Source organism: Ovis aries, chromosome 14 (assembly GCF_016772045.2).
Source record: "Ovis aries strain OAR_USU_Benz2616 breed Rambouillet chromosome 14, ARS-UI_Ramb_v3.0, whole genome shotgun sequence".
Taxonomy (NCBI): Eukaryota; Metazoa; Chordata; class Mammalia; order Artiodactyla; family Bovidae; genus Ovis; species Ovis aries.
Genome location: NC_056067.1, coordinates 23,008,148 through 23,019,503, shown reverse-complemented (window position 1 = coordinate 23,019,503; position 11,356 = coordinate 23,008,148). Strand labels below are relative to the sequence as shown.

General features: G+C 44.9%; 1 pseudogene; it reads right to left on the bottom strand.

The window, feature by feature from the left end:
- Positions 1–5,206: 5,206 nt before the first annotated feature.
- On the bottom strand, positions 5,207–5,570 carry LOC101118633 (large ribosomal subunit protein eL30-like; annotated as a pseudogene).
- Between the last annotated feature and the right edge of the window lie 5,786 nt (positions 5,571–11,356).

The following is an 11,356-nucleotide window of genomic DNA, read 5'->3' as shown; positions in this document are numbered from 1 at the left end:
AGTGGGTCTCATACCCATTTTAGAGACCAGAAAACCTTAGAGTTGTTAAGCTCTGAAAAACTTAGAGTTGTTAAGCTTTGTCTAAGATCACACACCTTGCAAGGTAATCCACTGCTCCACTATCTTGACACTCACTCGGGGCTATGCTTCTTCCTTTCATTCACTTCATCCCTTTAACCTTCACGACCTCCATGACACCCCTCTTTTGCTTTGGGGTATCTTGGCTGATACTTCCCCTCACTTCCAAGTGGTTCCACCCACTGCCCATTAATCCTCATTATTGCCTTTATAATACCTCTTCATAAATCTTTCACCACTTGGCACTTGATTATAATGTCATAAAGGGACCATAATCTAAATTGATATCTTACATTTATTGTTGTTTAAATGATGAGAGAGAAGAGAAAGTTCATACAATATTTAAATATTTCTTTTCCCTTGAGGGCTATGAATAGAAGGCTCTTTCCACTCCACTCTGAGTATTTTCTTTTTTTTTTTTTTCTTCTTTCCAGTTTGAGGCACAGCAGGCAACTCAGAACATTCCAGTGCTGCTAGTCTATCCACAGATACCAGTATGCTGTGAAGTATAGTTTCATCTCTATATGGTCCCTATTGATTTGGACAGAGATTGCTTGGTTTATACTAACTTAAACAAAAAAATAGAGTTAATCTGAAGGCCGTGGAAGCATTTTGTGGAACTTGTATCAGTCATCCATCACCGTGGTAACACTCCATAACAAAACAGATGAAACGTTATTTATTTTAAAACAAAAGCATGATTTGGCAGATGAGTCTCTGGATTGCTGATTTAGGTGACCTTTAGCAGGGGTGTTCTCTGCTCAGCTCACTTATATGTTGGGGTCAGTTGAAAGGCAATCGATCTAGAATGGCCTTGGGTGGGCAACCTGGGGTGAGCCAGCTGCGTCCCATGTGTCTTATACCCCAAGAGAATAGCTTGGACATGGTCTCACAGTGATGGCCCTAGTGGTAAAGAACCCTCCTGCCAATGCAGGAGACGTGGTCTTAGCCCAGGGTCAGGAAGATCCCCTGGAGAAGGAAATGGCAACCCACTCCAGTATTCTTGCCTGAGAAGTCCCATGGACAGAGGAGCCTGGTCGGGCTACAGGCAAGAGGGTCGAGCAGAGTTGGACACAATTGCAGTTGACTTGGCACATTCTTACAGGGAAGGCTGAGGACCAACAGCCATGGAAAAGCTCCAGTACCTTCTCAGGCTTCTACTCTGTCATGAGCTAATGTCCTGGTAAGCATGTCTGAGTCCAGAGTCAAAGCGGGGACAGAACACCCCACCCAGAGTGGGAGGGCACTACAAATTACACAGCGAAGGGTGTGAATACTGGGAGGGGCCATCAGTACAACCGGGTTTCCATGGAGCCCCCAGCAGGAAGGAGAAGTGGGCTTGTGTGGGTCAGGAATGAGAGTGGAAGCCATCTCACACCGGGGCAGCACTGTCGCTGGCAGCTGCTCAGCGTCTCGTCTCTGCAGCTCTCTGAGCCTCTTTTCCCTTTTGCTCCTAACGAGTGCTTCTTCTGCTGCCTTTGTCCACATTTCTGGGTGTCTTTGTACCTTTGCTGGAACGTCACTGCCCTCGCTTACATGGCTGTCCATATCAGGCACCAGCCCCATAACGTGTGTCTTAACCTTACATTCCTGGGACAGACTAGTGATTGACTCATCCCAGCCTCTGGAGTCACCCCCCATGTTGGGAATCTTAGTTCTCCCCTGCAGTATTGTGTCAGGGCTGTTGCCACATATTAGCAATGGCTGAGCGGCTTAATGAACATTTATTTTCTCACGGTTCTGGAGACAGGAAGTCTGAGATCAAGGTGTCCACAGGGTTGGTGTCTCCTGAGGCCTCTCTCCCTGGTCTATAGATGGCCATCTTCTCCCTGTCTTTCCATGGTCTTTCCTCTGAAGCATCTGTGCCATAATCCTCTCTTCTTACAAGAACACCAGTCATAACAGAGTAGGGACCACCATCATGACCTCATTTTAACTTAGTTTTCTCTTCAAAGACTCATCTCCAAACAAGGATACATTTTAAACACTGGGTGGGGGGGAGGGTTAAGATTTTAATATGAATTGGGAGAGAATACAATTCAGCCTGTAACAGTCCATTAAGCTTGTTTTTTTTTTTTTTTTTTTTTCCTTCCCCAGTTTGGTCAATGGCACCATCAACCATACTGGTATCCAGGATGAAAACTTCAGAGTCAACATTTATCCTTCTTACCCCCACCTCTCATCCAACCCATTATCAAGCCCAGCATACTACAATCAAAATATTGGTCAAGTCACTGCTTCCCATTTCAATCACCCCCACCATCCAAGTCCAAGTCATGATTGTCTTAGTGGATGCCCATGGTTGCCCCCACCTAGCCTGCAGTCACTTCCAATCTCTTTGCCCTGTTTTGTTTTCTCCATGCATTAGTTGCTTAGTCGAGTCTGACTCTTTGTGACCCCGTGGACTGTAGCCCACCAGGCTCCTCTGTCCATGGGATTCTCCAGGCGAGAGTACTGGAGTAGGTTGCCATTCACTTCTCCAGGGGATCTTCTCAACCCAGGGACTGAACCGAGGTCTCCTACACTGCAGGCGGATTCTTCACTGGCTGAGCCACCAGGGAAGCCACATAGCATTTTCTACTATCTGAGATCATCCTTTTTTCTTAAAATATTTATTTATTTGGCTGCACTGAGTCTGTGTCACATGGGATCTAGTTCCCTGACCAGGGATTGAACCCGGGGCCCCAGGCTTGGGAGCACAGAATCTTAGCCACGGGACCACCAGGGAACTCCTGAGATCATCTTCTTGAATCCTTGCTTTCACCTGTCCCTTTGTTTATTTCGGTTAGTGCTGGATTCCCGTGCCCAGCAGTCTTCTGTGACTGGTGACTTGTAGGTGCTCAATGTTGAATGAATGAAGAGGGGTGAGTCATGTGATACTGCCTCCTCATCATGCATTGGTGGGCAGTTCTTTAAAAAAGGAGAGCAGAGAGCAGAGAGCACCCTTGAAAGGTACTGACTATAGCCCCAGATGCCATGTCTGCATTAAGAGTCCCAGGTCAGGCCCTTAGCTGAGCTTATGAAGTCAGGCTTGCTTGAGCCATGCCCCATGTGAACAGGATGAGGAGTGAGGCAGACCCTGCTTCAACCTACTTAACGATGAATATCGGAGATTCCTTTGTAATGAATACAACCGCTGACCTACAATTAGTCTGGAAGCCTGTCCTCTAATTTAGTTCACAAAGCAGTCCCAGCAGGACCTCAACTTAGAAAGAATTTGTCAGCAGTTAGATTCATAGAATGGCAGAGCCCAAAGAGTCCCTGTAAATACTTAAGAGAAATAAAGCTGCATCCACTTAAAAAATATTCTATAATTCTGCCTTCTCCCTGGCCTGCTCCCCAGTTAACCCAAATGTGTTTATTTATGGTGTCTAGGCCCTGCTTCCCAAAAGGATTAGATGTGGCTTCCATTAAATAGAATTCCAAATAGAATGGATTTAAAGAGAGGAGAGAGCAAGACAATACCAAGAGGGTCTCCTGGAAAGCCAGAGGGGCAGTGAAGGGGAGACCTCAGGTTGAGGGGGCAAAGGGAAGCCAGGAAGAGGGATGGACATGGGGGGGCGGCGGTGAGAGGTGCAGACCGTTGAGATCTGAGGACGGGAACTGTCTAAGCCCCACCCTGGCTATGGGAGGACGGTGTACCTACAGTCTCTGCTCCCCAGCTTAATGTTTGACGTGTCCTATCTGTTGACCTCTTGAGCTTCCTTCCCCTAAGTCATGTTCCCATTTTGCCAGTGCGTAGAGTCTATACTAACCCTTTGGGCCTATTACCTAGGTGCCAGAAAAAAAGGAAAGGGAGTCAAGAGGGGTGGAGAATGGGGCCCCATGAACACAAACAAAGCTAATACTTACATAGCCTTATACAGACTCCTACCCCATGCTAAGTACTGTTCTAAGCACTTTGTATGAATTAACGCAGTTTTTATATAGTGATCCTATTATTATCCCCACTGGTGGCTCAGATGGTGAAGAATTTGCAAATCTGCCTGCAATGTGGGAGACCCGGGTTCAATCCCTAGGTGAGGAAGATCCTCTGGAGAAGAGAATGGCTACCCACTCCAGTATCCTTGCTGGAGAATTCCATGGACAGAGCAGCCTGGCAGGCTACAGTCCATGGAGTCACAAAGAGTCGGACATAACGGAGCAACTTTTACTTTCATTTATAGTAAAGGAAGGACTTTGCAAATGGTCCGTTTTTCTGAGACTGTGCTATAATTATAATCACAACAATAATTATCCCTTTTCCTCTCTGTACTCAGACCCATAACATAATAAAACATTTCTCAACTTTCTCTCTTCCTTAGTGTCTTTTTCTCATTCCTTCCACTGACCTTCCAATTCTCCATCTCCCACATTTCAGGTTTTCTGAGATTCCCGGAGCTCAGCACAGACTGGACATCTGACCTTGGGCAAGCTATTTCAGTAATCTGTGCCTCAATTGCTTAATCTGTAAAATGGGATGATAATAATAGTCAAGTCTTATGGTTCCTTTGTGACTTAAAACAATTAAAATGTGTAGAACAATCGACACAGTGGCTGGCAATTAGCAAGAGCTCAATAACTATTAGCTACTATTGTATTAATTGTATCAGTTCATTGGGACGACATTAATGCTGTAGGACAGTCACATCACTTTAGTGGTGTACCACAAGAGTTGCTTTCTCATTAGTCAGGAGCTCAGCTGGAGGCTGGCTCATCAAGGCTGACACTCAAGTGTCTACATGTTGGATGGGGGTCTGGTCTAGGCTGGACTTGGCTGGAACACCTTATAGCTGGGCAGCTCTGCTTCATGGGTCTCTGGGACTGGTGGACTAGGCCAGGCCTGAACTTCTTGTGGTGATGACGGGAGTGCATTGAAGTAAGTAGAAACATGCAAAGCCTCTGGAGACCAAGGACAAGCATGAATACACAGTCACTTCTATTCGCCGAACATATCACATGGGGGGAGAGAAATATACTCTGCCTTTTTGGAAAGACCTCTAAAGTCACAGGGAAAAAGGTGTGGGGACAATCGGGGTGAAGAATTAAGGCTTTTCATGCAATCAGTCTATTCTGTTAAGTATCATCATTCATATATATATATATATATATATATATATATATATATATTTTTTTTTTAAAGTTCTGGTCACAGAAACATTGTGCAAGATTTACTTTCACCAGTCTGCTCGGGCATGTTTCCAATGATATCAGAATCACTTGGATCAATGATAGCCGGTGTGCATACTCTGTAGTATTATCCACATTATGTGCCCAGTTCAGTAATATTGCCACTGTAGTCGTGGACCAGTTTTGGCCAACATGGCATAACACACTGCTTCAGATTTCCTCAAGACTGGGCAGGTGATGATGATGACCAGTTTCACTTTGTCTAGTCTGATCATTTTCACAGTCTGCTTGTACCCCAGCATGGACTTTCCACTTTCCATAACCAGTTGGAGCCTAGAGTTGACTGACTCCAGTGGCTTTTTCATCTTCTTTGTGGTCACCATCTTCCTGGCTTAGGTGCAGGACTGCCCCCTAAACCAAGAGCAGCCGCCAAGATGGCTGGGGTATTTCTGTTTATATTTAAATGCTGAATTTGAATCAAAGTCTTCCATTCCGGAGCTGGAGAATCACTGCTGCACAAACTTTTCCAGGTGAGTCTGATGCCACAGGTCTGACTTTGAGGACCCTACTCAGCTTTCATAGTCAACTGATCAGAAGGCTCATCTGGGGCTCTGCGGAAAACAGATTCCTTGGCTACTTCCCTGGAGATTTCAGTTAGGCTTCAGAAACCCAGATTTTAATAAATGCTCTCCAGGAGCATCCTAACGATGGGGAAAATTGGGAAACATTCTTCTAAGGCAGCATATTTCTTTAAGAGATGAAGACTGAGATCCAGAAGAGGAAAGAGACCTGAGAAAGGTCACCCAAAAAGAAAGTACTATTTGGGGCTAGAATTCAAGTGACCTAACTCCCTCCTGGCCAAGTGTCTTTTACAATATAAATGACTAAAAATTTCTACACCTCAACCATGCCACCACAGAGTCCTGTTGGGATTCAGTGTTTAAGGAAAAATAAAGTCAACCTTGGTTTCAAATGGCCCTTGATTTACAATCTCTTGTGAACAAAGACTCCCAGAGATTAAGTTTAACATATGGTGCCTAATACCCTCTCCTGATACCTTGAGGGGTGGTTGTGGGCTTAGAAATGTGCTGCTTAGACCTCTCTGCCCAGTTATGGGAAGTGATATCAGCAGGCAGCCTCTAGCTGTCAGCTTCTTTGGGGTCTGCTTGAGTTGCAGACGCTCCTCACCCAAGGTCATGGGGTTTCTGGCAACTAACAAAGGTAGGGGTACCGAGGTCTGATACCTCCTGAGGGGCAGTTCTCACTCCAGAGACCCTGCTTGGTTGCTTGGATCTTTGTCAGGATGCATCACAGTTCATCTTCTTTTTTTTAAAAATTGTTTTAGGAGTTTTCACCTGCTAAGTCTTTTTAAAAAATTTTATTTATTTATTTTTGTTTTTGATTGCACTGGGTGTTTGTTGCTACGTGCAAGCTTTCTCTAGTTGCAGCAAGCAGGGGCTACTCTCTAGCTGTGGTGTGTGTGTTTCTCACTGAGGTGGCTTCTCTTGTGGAGCACGGACTCTAGAGCAAGGGCTCAGAAGTTTTGGCGCACAGGCTTAGCTGCTCTGGGGCATGTGGGATCTTCCCAGGCCAAGGATTGAACCCGTGTCCGCTGCACTGGCAGGCAGATTCTTATTCACCATGCCACCAGCGAAGTCCCACAGTTCATTTTCTTACTATGCCTGGTCCTCTCATTCCCTTCATAGGTGTTGATTCTTAAATATCTTGCATCCCAAACTCTGTCTCTGCAACAAGGGTCAAAAACAATGGCAGCGGTGTAAAAAGAGGGACTTTGGTTGTGGCAATGAGCTTTGCCAAGGGGCACACGATGAGGGAAACAGACGGGTGTGTCACATAAAGTGCATGCTTTTAAGGAAGCCTTGGCCGACAAGTACAGGAGACACCTGAACATTTAAATCACCTTTTCCTATTGATTAAGGTAAATACTTTACTGATGGTTTTAATCAATACCCCTATAAATCCTCCCTCTGTGATGGTTTTACTGTGCATTTAATGTTTCTGTCTTTAATTGAGTTACATCCCTCTCAGCCCAAAATGATGAACTGAAAGTTAGAAATCATCTGGGCGCTGACAAAAACGGGGAGTATTTTTTCCCCTTGTTTAATCTGAAGAACTAAATCCTTTGAGCATCAGTCAGCAAGCCCAATTTAGTCACCAGTGGCTGGTCTCATTTCCTTACCTCTCTGGGTCTCAGTTTCCTCATCTGGAGATGGGGACAATGGCTGCTTTGCCCATGAAAGAGGACACCCGAGAAAGCCCTGAAGCTGAAAGGGAGTCTTATTATTAACTACTCAAGGCAGGAATTTGCAAGAAAACTTACAGAATCTTCCATGGTATCCACAGGGAGTGGCCGTGGTGGTCCTGGAGACTGTAATTCCTCCTGCAGCCCTCTTTCTGCACTGCCATCCGCTGATTGATTTGCCTATTTTGTCAGCTGAGTGTAAATATCCACCTGTCAATCACTCCATTATGCTGAGTGCCCATCCAGCCCAGAATGGTGATTTACACCCTCTGTGGAAAGCCCCAGTCCTCCTGGCAGCTGCGCTGTGTGCAAAGCAAGCAGAGTGGGGCTGCATTCCCGGGTCTATACTCCAGGCCCTCAGAGACATGGTCTTTTCCTCAAAGAAGGATCTGGACCACAGAAGGGAAGTGTTCTCACATCTCTTTTCCATCCCCGGTTTTGCTGAGGGGATGACGTTCAGCAAACCCCATAATCTACAGGAACTGCTATCTTCCACCAGAGGAGAAGTATCTTCAACCGAGGTGCTTACCAGAGGTTACTTTGCCCCCCAGGGGACATTGACATTGTCTGAAGATGTTTTAGATTAGGAGTCCCCAACCTTTAGGATCTAATGCCTGATGATCCGAGGTAGAGCTGATTTAACAATAATAGAAATAAAGTGCACAATAAATGTAAGGTGCTTGAATCATCCTGAAATCATCCCTCCACCCCTCATCCCCAGTCTGTGGAAAAACTGTCTTTAGCAAAATCAGTTCCTGTTGCCAAACTGTTTGGGGACTACTGTTATAGATGGTCATGACTATGGGTGTGCTCCTAGGGTCTACTCTGTGCAGTAGGCCAAGGATGCTGCTAAAAATTCTATGATTCCTAAGACTGGCCCCCAGACAGAGAATTATCTAGTCCAAAGTGTCAACAGTGCCACTGTGAAGAAATCCAGATCTACAGGGACGAGAGACTGTTGACCATCACTGGGTACTGGGGGGCAGCTCAAGGAACTGCTCACAGACACAATGATTTGTCATAAGATTGCTTTGGGAAAGGCAGGATTTAGGATGATGAGCAAGATGATGATGTTAGGAGAAGAAATAGCTGGTCAGAACTTCCCAGAGCTGGTTCAGTCTTCCATAATCTTCACTTTATAGAGATGGGTTCGGAGGCTTAGATTGGGGACCAACTTTCTTGAGCTGACAGCAGATCTGGAATGGGAATTCTTGTTTTGATTAGCACTTTGGAGCTCTTTTTTCAACATCTGAGAGGTGAAATCACTTGAAGTGATTGACAGGTAGTGGCTCTCCAGAGGGCTCATGCTTGCTGAGCATCTAAGTCTAGCAGGCTGGGATTGATTTGTGATGTCTGCCACAGGCATAGGAAGGCAGGAGTGGCGGCTCTTGGGAAAAAAAGTTACCTTCCTTGCACTTTACCATCTTTCTCATCCTCAGTCATCACAGTTAAGGGCAAATACATATAACGACACTTAAAAATATTTAGACTCTTGTTAAGTTAAACAGAAAGAGATATTTTAAAACATCCTCCTTGCTTAAAAATGTATTTTCCTGATTGTTACAGTAATACATGCTTATTATAGCCAATAAGAATAAATAAAGAGAAAAAAAATTTGCCAATATTCCAGAAATAGCTATGTGGATGTTCTGATAGATCTTTTTATTCTTTTATTCTACCATATGTATTCTTCCCCTGAATTTTCCTAAAATTAAATTCATGATGACTCATCACTTAAAAAAAAAAAACACTAACATAATATCAATAACCTCAGATATGCAGATGATACCACCCTTATGGCAGAAAGTGAAGAGGAACTGAAAAGCCTCTGGATGAAAGTGAAAGAGGAGAGTGAAAAAGTTGGCTTAAAGCTGAACATTCAGAAAACGAAGATCATGGCATCTGGTCCCATCACTTCATGGGAAATAGATGGGGAAACAGTGGAAACAGTGTCAGACTTTCTTTTTTTGGGCTCCAAAATCACTGCAGATGGTGACTGCAGCCATGAAATTAAAACACGCTTACTCCTTGGAAGAAAAGTTATGACCAACCTAGATAGCATATTCAAAAGCAGAGACATTACTTTGCCATCTAGTCAAGGCTATGGTTTTTCCAGTGGTCATGTATGGATGTGAGCTGGACTGTGAAGACTTTGAGAGTCCCTTGACTAGTCCATTCTGAAGGAGGTCAGCCCTGGGATTTCTTTGGAAGGAATGATGCTAAAGCTGAAACTTCAGTACTTTGGCCACCTCATGTGAAGAGTTGACTCATTGGAAAAGAGTTTAATGTTACTTGAGTGAACTGAACGACTGAACTGAACTGAACTGATGTGTGTTATTCATGTCATTAAATACATTTGTAAGCATTGTAAGGTCAGGGCTCGTAGTTTGCATCTGGATGATTTTTCCATTGAATTGGGGTTTATAATGGAGTAATGCTGGATCATGGAAAAAGCAAGAGAGTTCCAGAAACACACCTATTTTTGCTTTATTGACTATGCCAAAGCATTTGACTGTGTAGATCACAGTAAACTGTGGAAAATTCTGAAAGAGGTGGGACTACCAGACCACCTGACCTGCCTCTTGAGAAATCTGTATGCAGGTCAAGAAGCAACAGTTAGAACTGGACATGGAACAACAGACTGGTTCCAACTTCTATGCAGAGTACATCATGAGAAACGCTGGACTGGAAGAAACACAAGCTGGAATCAAGATTGCCGGGAGAAATATCAATCACCTCAGATATGCAGATGACACCACGCTTATGGCAGAAAGTGAAGAGGAACTCAAAAGCCTCTTGATGAAAGTGAAAGAGGAGAGTGAAAAAGTTGGCTTAAAGCTCAACATTCAGAAAACAAAGATCATGGCATCCGGTCCCATCACTTCATGGCAAATAGATGGGGAAACAGTGGATATAGTGTCAGACTTTATCTTTTGGGGCTCCAAAATCACTGCAGATGGTGACTGCAGCCATGAAATGAAAAGACATTTACTCCTTGGAAGAAAAGTTATGACCAACCTAGATAGCATACTGAAAAGCAGAGACATTACTTTGCCAACAAAGGTCCGTCTAGTCAAGGCTATGGTTTTTCCTGTGGTCATGTATGGAAGTGAGAGTTTGTGGGGCCCTAAATGGGAAACCTTAAAAAAGATGGGTTAGCTTTGCGGTCAGAAACTAAGATGGCGCCTGGCAGAAGAGATAGGGGCGTGGTCTATGTTAAAGTTTTTGATTGGCTGTCTTGATTTCAGGCACATGACGATTTGACCTTTAATGTGATTGGTGCAACTATGGCACATGATGATTTGACCTTTAATGTGATTGGTGCAACTTTGGAAAGTCCCTCGCAAAACCCCCCTCCTTGCCTATAGAAACCAAGAGTCTGTGGTAATAAAGCAGAACTGCTCAAAAGGAACCCCTGTCCTGTCGGATTGTCTCTTGCTCGCAGAGGGGCTGGGTTGGCGGACAGCAGGCTCACCTCTCCTCAGGGCCCCTCGGTTTTGCTGAGGGAGGTTCCACTGCCTCTCTCTTTCTGCAGAGCTTCCCCCGCAGGAGTTGAACTGTGAGGAAAGCTGAGCACCAAAGAATTGATGCTTTTGAACTGGTGGTGTTGGAGAAGACTCTTGAGAGTCCCTTGGACTGCAAGGAGATCCAACCAGTCCGTTCTGAAGGAGATCAGCCCTGGGATTTCTTTGGAAGGAATGATGCTAAAACTGAAATTCCAGTACTTTGGCCACCTCATGGGAAGAGTTGACTCACTGGAAAAGACTCTGATGCTGGGAGGGATTGGGGACAGGAGGAGAAGGGGACGACAGAGGATGAGATGGCTGGATGGCATCACTGACTCGGTGGACGTGAGTCTGAGTGAACTCCGGGAGTTGGTGATGGACAGGGAGGCCTGGCGTGCTG